The sequence below is a fragment of the Mus musculus genome, chromosome 15 (genome assembly GCF_000001635.26).
Source record: "Mus musculus strain C57BL/6J chromosome 15, GRCm38.p6 C57BL/6J".
NCBI lineage: Eukaryota > Metazoa > Chordata > Mammalia > Rodentia > Muridae > Mus > Mus musculus.
This window is the reverse complement of record NC_000081.6, coordinates 88655652-88664424: the sequence shown is the minus strand read 5'-3', so window position 1 is coordinate 88664424 and position 8773 is coordinate 88655652. Positions and strand designations below refer to the sequence as shown.

At 48.8% G+C, this 8773-nt stretch overlaps 1 long non-coding RNA gene across 2 annotated transcripts; it reads left to right on the top strand.

The window, feature by feature from the left end:
- Positions 1 to 1809: 1809 nt before the first annotated feature.
- Positions 1810 to 7964, top strand: Gm35997. Of its 2 annotated transcripts, none has more exons than XR_384332.2 (3): positions 1810 to 2259; positions 4748 to 4967; positions 7853 to 7964. It is a non-coding gene; the product is annotated as a predicted gene, 35997 (long non-coding RNA). The 2 variants fall into 2 exon arrangements; XR_384331.2 differs by having other exon boundaries at positions 1810 to 4555.
- The last annotated feature ends 809 nt before the right edge of the window (positions 7965 to 8773 follow it).

The window sequence follows — 8773 nt, the reverse complement described above, 5'->3', positions numbered from 1 at the left end:
ATCCACTTATCAGTGAGTACATATTGTGTGAGTTCCTTTGTGAATGTGTTACCTCACTCAGGATGATGCCCTCCAGGTCCATCCATTTGGCTAGGAATTTCATAAATTCATTCTTTTTAATAGCTGAGTAGTACTCCATTGTGTAGATGTACCACATTTTCTGTATCCATTCCTCTGTTGAGGGGCATCTGGGTTCTTTCCAGCTTCTGGCTATTATAAATAAGGCTGCTATGAACATAGTGGAGCATGTGTCCTTCTTACCAGCTGGGGCATCTTCTGGATATATGCCCAGGAGAGGTATTGCTGGATCCTCCGGTAGTACTATGTCCAATTTTCTGAGGAACCGCCAGACTGATTTCCAGAGTGGTTGTACAAGCCTGCATTCCCACCAACAATGGAGGAGTGTTCCTCTTTCTCCACATCCACGCCAGCATCTGCTGTCACCTGAATTTTTGATCTTAGCCATTCTGACTGGTGTGAGGGAGTCACCATTTTCATGAATAGACAGCCTGGCCACCTACACAGATGGTGGGAAAAGCCACTAGGGAAGACGTGAGTTTAGTCAGATGGTGAATGAATCTAATAGATAAATGCACCCCATCCTGAGGTTAGCAAGCGCCCCTACCTTTGGTGTGTGCAGAAATTGATAGATTGTTTCTAAGCCAAAAATCGTTAACCAAGATACCTTCCGTAGGAGAACAAAGCTGGAAGTCTAGCGTTATGTGTTTGGGGTTGGAGTTCCTTAGGAAGCACACCTCTGACATATGTGTTGAGGGTGTTTCCAGAGAGGTTTAACTGAGGGGCAGGACCATCCTAGAGACTGGCCATAAAAGGGGGAGAAGGAGAAAGCCAGCTGAACACTGGCTTACCTTCTTTGCCCAGAGGCTACCCCTGGAAGGAACAGCCCATTGGGGGACCCTAGTCATCACCTCCCTCTGCAGGGTGCCCTTTGTCCTTTTCCCCCAGATGTAGTAGCCAGAGCTTCTGTTCACTTCTGTCCCTCATATCCCAACCAGGAAGGAAGAGGTAGAGGTGCAGCAGGCATCTGGGTCAGGGCAGTGTGGGCAGCGCAGGTCTGTCCAGCATTGGAGCTGTGGCCTCACCTCGGCTCAACCCGCTAGAGTTCCCCGCAGCCTAGTCCGGTGGAAGGAAGTGCGCAGCAGCTGCCCAGCTCGGTGTGTGGTGTGGGTCTCTGTGCCAAGCTCTCTATGGCCAGCTTGTGAGTTCTCCGTGGTGGCTTCTAAGCCCTACACACTGCAGACCTTCAGGATGGGCTGGGGAGCTCTGGGACACAGCGCCCAAAAGCATTACTTAAACCTTAAACCTCTACTGTGTGTTGGGAGAGGTTGTGTGGATGTGGGTGGAGCCTCCTTGCGTCGCCTCCCTGACCTGGAACCCGAACAGTGTCCTAGGTTACAGGTGCAGTTAGCATCCAGCTATATGATTCTTAGCAGTACCAGAAACAGCGTAGCATCTTTCAGAGGGCTCTGTAGTAGATAAGCAGTGATTTTCACGAGTAGAATTTAATTCTGCTCAAAAGAAAGTATGACTTAAAAGATAGGGAATCACCATTTCTTTTTCTTTTCTTTTCCAGTTTTCCAATGCTGGTCTGAAAGTGACTAGGGAAAGCGGTGCACTCTTAGGGACCACACAACTCTTCACATCCGAGTCTATCAGAACTGACAATGTGTGTGTGTGTGTGTGTGTGCGCGCGCGCGCAGTTGTTCTTACTTCTCTCCTGCGCCTCACTCTGACCCCTGTGTCACCTCATCACATGACCCTTTTCTCCTATTCCCGGGGTCATTGTGGGCCTGGGGGAACTGCAGGGCGCAGGTGGTGTTCTTGCATTTCTCACCGCAGATTGGCAGATTCCCAACCCTCCGCTGGCCCTCCCCCACTCCCAGGTCCCCACTCTTCTGCCCCTTTTCCTTGCGTTCTTCTCCCAGTTTCCTCCCGTTCCCCTCTCCTCTGCCCCTCATCTCTCCTCTCCTCCGACTCTGTCCCGCTTCCCTCACCTCTGTCCCTGCTCCTACCCACTTTCCTATTTCACTTCAACCCTCTCCATACCACCTTTAACTCTCCCCCTTTCGCCCTTTCCAGGTATCCAAACTTCTTTCTGTGAAGTCAACGCAATCTTGCGCCGCCAGGGGGCTCTGTTGCCCTCCTAGCGCGGAAATGGGAAGTGTCAGAATAGAGAAAGTTCAGCAGTAATTTCAGGCAGAATCTTGAGGAGTCCTGGAACTGGAAATGGCTCTAAAGGTGGGTGTGGGGCCCCACTGTACACTATAGATCCTATGTACAGGACCTGGCTGTCAGGAAGGACCTGTCAAGAAGTCAGTCTGCGGGATTTTCTGGGGGCTATGGGAAAACCCCTGGGGTGAATATCTTTCTACAGCCAGGGCGTATGGGTGTGGGTTGAGGGACCCCACTTCTGGAGGACACTGAGTGTTGGCATAGGTAATCAGGACATCCTGGTGTGCATGTGGAGGCCTGGGAAGGACATTGATCTGCCACCAGTCCTGGCTCTGTACTGTCTGATCCCGTGGTGCTTGTCTGACCTAGTCAGGATGGGGACACAGGGACCCAGCAGGTCATGTGGATAGATGGCAAGGTGCCTGTGCTCTCATTTGCCTGCTTGTCTTAGAGAAAGTGCAGTTAAAAAAGGAAGAGTTTATTAGTAGGGTTTTCGTTTTTTTTTCTTCTGAGAGCAATGTATGCTCATTTGAGATTTGAAAGTCAGATTTTTTAGAAGGGAGACTGGAATATAGTCTCCCTGGCTTGCACTTGGTGTTAGGGCTTTAGGATGCCAGTGGACTGTATGGCACTATGTAGACATAGCCCTGGTACTGACCAGGAATTCTTCTGCCTTGGGTAGTCCCCAGCAGGTTGTCTTTGAGCTGTATAGACCTCAAATGTCCTGGGGGTGGGGTGGTGGGGAGCAGCTGGCATTGTAGAGTGGCTCCATCCATGTCACACACACAGCCTGGGCATGTGACTCTCCCTGTCCTGCAGCAGAGATGGGAAAGGCCTGGAATGCTTGCATGCACACCTCCAGCCTTGGCTCTCACTATGCACCCTGATACTCTCTTCTGACCCTGGTTCCTTATCTCCACCTTGGTCCCCCATCTCCACCTTGGCCCCCCCATCTCCACCCTGCTTCCCCATCTTCCTTCTGCATCCCTTGTACAGGGACTATTCTCTGAGTCCAATAGCCATCTTGGGGACTTCAATCATGGGCTTGCTGACTCTTTACATTCCCTCACAGAAAGGCAGGGAGACCCTCACCTTCACTGTAGGCAACTCTACCCCAATAGCCAGTGCCCTCGGGGAGGGACTAGAGCAGACCGGACAGGAAGACTAGGGGACGAGGCTCCACTTAAACACCTATGGAAAGCCACCAAACCTCTGGGTGAAGACTTTCTAGTGAAGCCTTTGGAGGGGCACCCGACTCTAGTAAGTAATCCCTTACCTATGCTTCGTGAGGAAGGCCTATAAACTAATTGGTTCCCCAGAGGGAGCTTTGGTGTAATCCTATCTCAGTTTGTTGTTGGGACCTTAGGAGAAGGGATAGATGCTTCCCCATGGGAAGAAATTTTAGCAACAACACTCATCTTCCACCCTGGTCTTCCAACTGCACCTTGTGCCCTCATCCTCATCCTGGCCCCGCATCCCTATTCTGGTGCCTCATCCCCACCCTGGTTCTTCATCCCCACACTGCTTCCACCCCCCCCCATCCTCACTCTGGCTCCCCACGTTCATCTCTGGCCTCCAGGGCGTCTCCCAAGTCTGTTCTTCTGTTTCTAATCAGAGAAGCAATGGGGATGTCCCTTTCCACTCTTGTCATTGTCAACTGAGGCGACACCCACATGTTTGTAAAGGCCAGCTGAGCATTTGAGGAGCGGAGGATATTTTTGTTAAATGCGCTAGTCTGGAGTTCTGAGCTTACTGTGAGACCCCTACTGGTCTGTATTTAACTGGAGTCAAGGAATATCCAGAGGGCTGTGTTCTATGCTTGGGAGGGATGGTCTAGCCTCAATGCAGAGGAGGCTAACCCTAGAGCTCCAGATGTGGTGGTGGGTCAGATATTCTCATTTCCCTGGGATGGCCCAGACACTGGAGGCAATGCCTCAATCCATCCTCCATCCACTTCCTCGGATGTTGACTGCCCTTCTGAGGTGGCGTGTCCTTCTCTGCATGCCGTCTTTTTTTTGAGGTGTGGATTGATCCATAAATAATATGTAATGTTGTTTTGTGTGCTATAAAAATTTGCATAAATGGGATCACATTGCCTGGTCTCTTCCTCACCTTCTTTCCCTCCGCACAGCGTGATGATTTGGGGATTCATCCATGCTAATCAGTGTGTCTCTCCCTTACTCATTAATGCTTGCGTGAGGAGAACGAGCTGTGGCTTGTGTCCCTGCTTGCTTGTGGAGATGATTTACAGGCTCACAGGTCCCAGCTAAGCAAAGGCCTGCCCTTGGGTGCTTTGTCCCCCTGCTCTGTTCTCTAGGGGCACCCAGCTAGTCACACTCTGCTCTTCAGACAGCACTTCTAGGTAAGATGGGGATATCCAGTTGTTCATATCAGCCATTTGGTCAGGAAGGAACCCTCCACCTGACCCTCCAATGTGACAGCTTTCCTGTTTTTTTTTTTTTTTTTTTTTTTTTTTTTTTTTTTTTTTGTTGTTGTTGTTTGTTTGTTTTTTTGCCTTTTTTTTTTTTTTTTTTTTTTTTTTTTTTTTGTGCAGGGCACCCACCCACAGATTTCAGGCGCATGCTCAGCTGAGAGACTCGGGTGACTGTTGGAGGGTGCCATGGTCTGAGCTTGTGGCTTGAACCATGTTCCACTGCTGGGATTCAGGAGGGGACAGGTGGTGCCCTGAGAGGCATTGCCAGTATTGCGTGGGCCTTCACAAGTGTATATGGATGGAGTTAATGGCCAGAGGTGACTCACAGACGGAGAGAGAGGTAGCAGGGGCCTGAGAGGCTTGGGGGGGATGGGAGGAGTGGGGACTCAGGATGATGCCACACTCTGACATGGTCTGTGTGAGGGAGCATGGCAGAGGCCATGCTGGAGATATGGGCTCATTCTTAGATTATAAGTTTTAGAGGAAGCAGTGTACTTCAGTGCCTGGGCCAGAAGGAAAAGTTTTTCTTGTGGTGTTTGAGACAACCCCAGAGCCTCACACATGCTAGGCAAACACCCTATCCCTGATCCGTGCTCCTGCTTCCCAGACCTGTGTGCACAGAGGTAGAGCTTTAAACAGCAAGATTAACTAGAGACTCTTCTGAGATGGCTTCTCCACACGGCCTCTGATAACTCCCAGTGAAACAGGAAAGTTGGCTATGTATATATATTGTGTATATATGTATATATATATATATATAAAATAATCTCCACTGTTGAATCTCTAGAAAGTATCCTGAGGGCACACAGCAAGTAATAAACAACCCCAGGAAAGCCTGTGAAGACTCAGGACAGTGACTGCTGGTGACAGGAGCTGAGCCTCACCCCCTCGTCCTCACCATGGCGCAGCTTATGGATACCTCTCCCAGGGGGATGAGGCCAGGGGGAGGACAGGGGGTGGGGGAATGGACTGGTCCTTCCCCCAGCTTCCGTGTCTCAATGAGCACAGCTCTCATTTAAGCACTTCTTGTCCTTCTAACTCCAATTGAGGAACCCTCGGGGCATTGAAACCATTCAGAATAAAATTACAGATTATGATGACCTGATCCAAAACCACAAACGAGCTGTGGAGATGGCTCAGTGAGTAAAGGCTCCTTGCCTCCAAGCCGATGACCTGAGTTTCACCTCCGGAACCTACGTGGTGGAAAGAGAGAACCGACTCTTCGGGTTGTCCTCTGACCCGAATAACCGAGTGGAGTGACGGGGAGATCAAGAAGGAAACACCCGAGACCAGGGAAGATGGAGACAGAATGCCCAGACGCACAGCACGCGGCCCAGACGCACAGCACGCGGCCACAGCAGTGCTTCAGCAGAAGATGATGATGGAGATGGGGAGGAAAACGTAAGGACCAGGAGGAAAGGAAACAGGAAGCAACGCAAAGAGGTTCTTCGCAAGGCTCATAGAATCAATGCGAAGCCTTTAGCCAGACTGCCTAAGAAAGGAGAGTGCTCCGATTCCTGCAATAAGGAATGAAAGGCGGGACTTAACCGGGTATAAGTTCAGCAAAGGAAGTGTGAAGTGTATACTCCAAAAACTTCAAAGCAGCATTGAAAGAAATTGAATTCCACCTAAGTAGATGGAAAGACGTCCTAAGGTCATGGATCAGAAGCTTAAATGTTGTCGATATTGTTTAATACTCTCCCGGTTGGCTCTGCACAGTCAGTGTAGTTCCTATCGAAGCCACAGGTTTCCTTTGAAGGCAGAGAAGAATCCAGTCTGACGTTAATACGCGGTCTGGAGAGATGGCTCAGTGGTTAAAGCACTTGCCATCATCTAAGCATGAGGACTGAAATTTTGATCCCTAGAAACCCATGTAAATGCAAAATGGGGGTGTCAGACAGCCCACCTGCAATTCCATCTTGGGGAGATGGAGAGAAGGGACTCTCAGAGGGAGCTGACTAAAGAGACTCGCTGCATCCGTGAATTCTGTGTTCGATTGAGAGTCCTGCCTTGGTGAATAAGGCAGAGGAGCCACTGAGAACGATTCCTGACATGGATCTCACCCTTCCACATGCAAACACACAGACCTGCACTTGCACCCCATAGACACTTGTGCATCATGCACATGGAAAAACTTGCATTCACACATGCACACCACACACATACAAGGTAAAAACAAAATAAAACAAAACTTGAGAGCCAAGGCCATCTCAGAAAAAGAGTCTAGTTGAAGGGTTCCCACTTCCTTACTTCACAAGGTACTATATGACAGACAGAGGATGACATTGGGTTCTGTTCTGCTTGCCTATCTGCCTGTCTGCTTGTCTGTCTGTCTGTCTGTCTCCCTATTCCCTTAAGACAGAGTCTTTCGTGAACCTGGAGCTTGCAGATGTCTTTGGCTAGCTCCAACTATCCTCCTGTCTCCATTTCCCTCAGCTCTGGGGTTACAGGCACAAGTGGCCATGGCAGACTTTTTTACATGGGTGCTGGGGATGCAAATTCAGGTCCTCACGCTCATGAGAGAAGTGCTCCTATCCATGACCCCATCTCCCAAGACCCTCAGTTGCTTCTTTTTTTCTTTTCTTAAAATTGTATTGTTTGTGTGTATCTGGTTTGTGTGTATTTGTGTTCAGGTGTGCATTTCCGTGGAGCTTGGATGTTTTCCTCAATTGCTTCCCACATTTTTAAACATTTCATGGGTTTGGGTGTTTTGCCTACATGTATGTCTACACACTATATGTGTGCCTGGTGCCCACAGAGGCCAGAAGAGAGATTTGGATCTTGGATCCCTGGAACTGGAATTACAAATAGCTGGGCACCATCATGTGGGTACTGGGAATTGAACCTGGTTTCCTCTGGAAAAACAGCCAGTGCTCCTAACCATTGAGCTATCTCCCCAGCTCCTCAGTTGCTTAAAAAAAAGATTTATTTATTTTATTTATATGAGTACACTTGTAGCTGTCTTCAGACACACCAGAAGAGGGCATCAGATCACATTACAGATGGTTATTAGCCACCATGTGGTTGCTGGGAATTGGACTCAGGACCTCTGGAAGTCAGTGCTCTTAACTGCTGAGCCATTTCTCCATCCCGCTTTAGTTGCTTTTTTTTTGATAAAGCTGCTAAGACCACTATTGGGAGAGAAGAATTACTTTTCATCAGATGCTATTGACACAACTGGATACTCACACAAAAGAGTAAATTTGGATCTTTATCTCTCAACAGATAACAGTAAATCAAGGGAAATCAAAGATCTGACTGAAAGAAGTAAAACTCTGAAAAATTGTAGAAGAAAACAGATCTTCATGCCAACAAGTGCTTGCCGACAGGAGCCTGATATAGCTGTCTCCTGAGAGGCTCTGCCAGCGCCTGACAAATACAGAGGCGGATGCTCTCAGCCAACCATTGGACTGAGCACAGGGTCCCCAATGGAGGAGCTAGAGAAAGGACCCAAGGAGCTGAAGAGGTTTGCAGCCCCATAGGAGGAAGAACAATATGAACCAACCAGTACCTCCAGAGCTCCCAGGGACTAAACCACCAACCAAAGAGCACACATGGAGAGACCCATGGTTCCAGCTGCATATGTAGCAGAGGATGGCTTTGTCAGTCATCAATAAGAGGAGAGGCCCTTGATCCTGTGAAAGCCCAATGTCTTAGTGTAGGGGAATGTCAGGACCAGGAAGTGGGAGTGGATGGGTTGGCGAGCAGGGGAGGGGGAAGGGGATAGGGGCTTTTTGGAGGGGAAATCAGGAAAGGGGATAACATTTGAAATGTAAATAAAGAAAATATCTAATACAAAAACCATAGATCTTCATAACCTTGGATTAGGTTCCTTCCTCTCTCTCTCTCTCTCTCTCTCTCTCTCTCTCTCTCTCTCAATGTTTATTTATTTATTTTATGTATGTGAGTACACTGTAGCTGCCTTCAGACACATCAGAAGAGGGCATCAGATCTCATTACGGATGGTTGTGAGCCACCATGTGGTTGCTGGGAATTGAACTCAGGACCTCTGGAAGAGCAGTCAGTGCTCTTAACCGCCGAGCCATCTCTCCAGCCCCAGGAAATTCTTAAATTCAATATCCAAATCACAGGCAACATATGGAAAAGAAGTATGGATTCATTTAAAAGCAAAATGGTTTGCAAAGA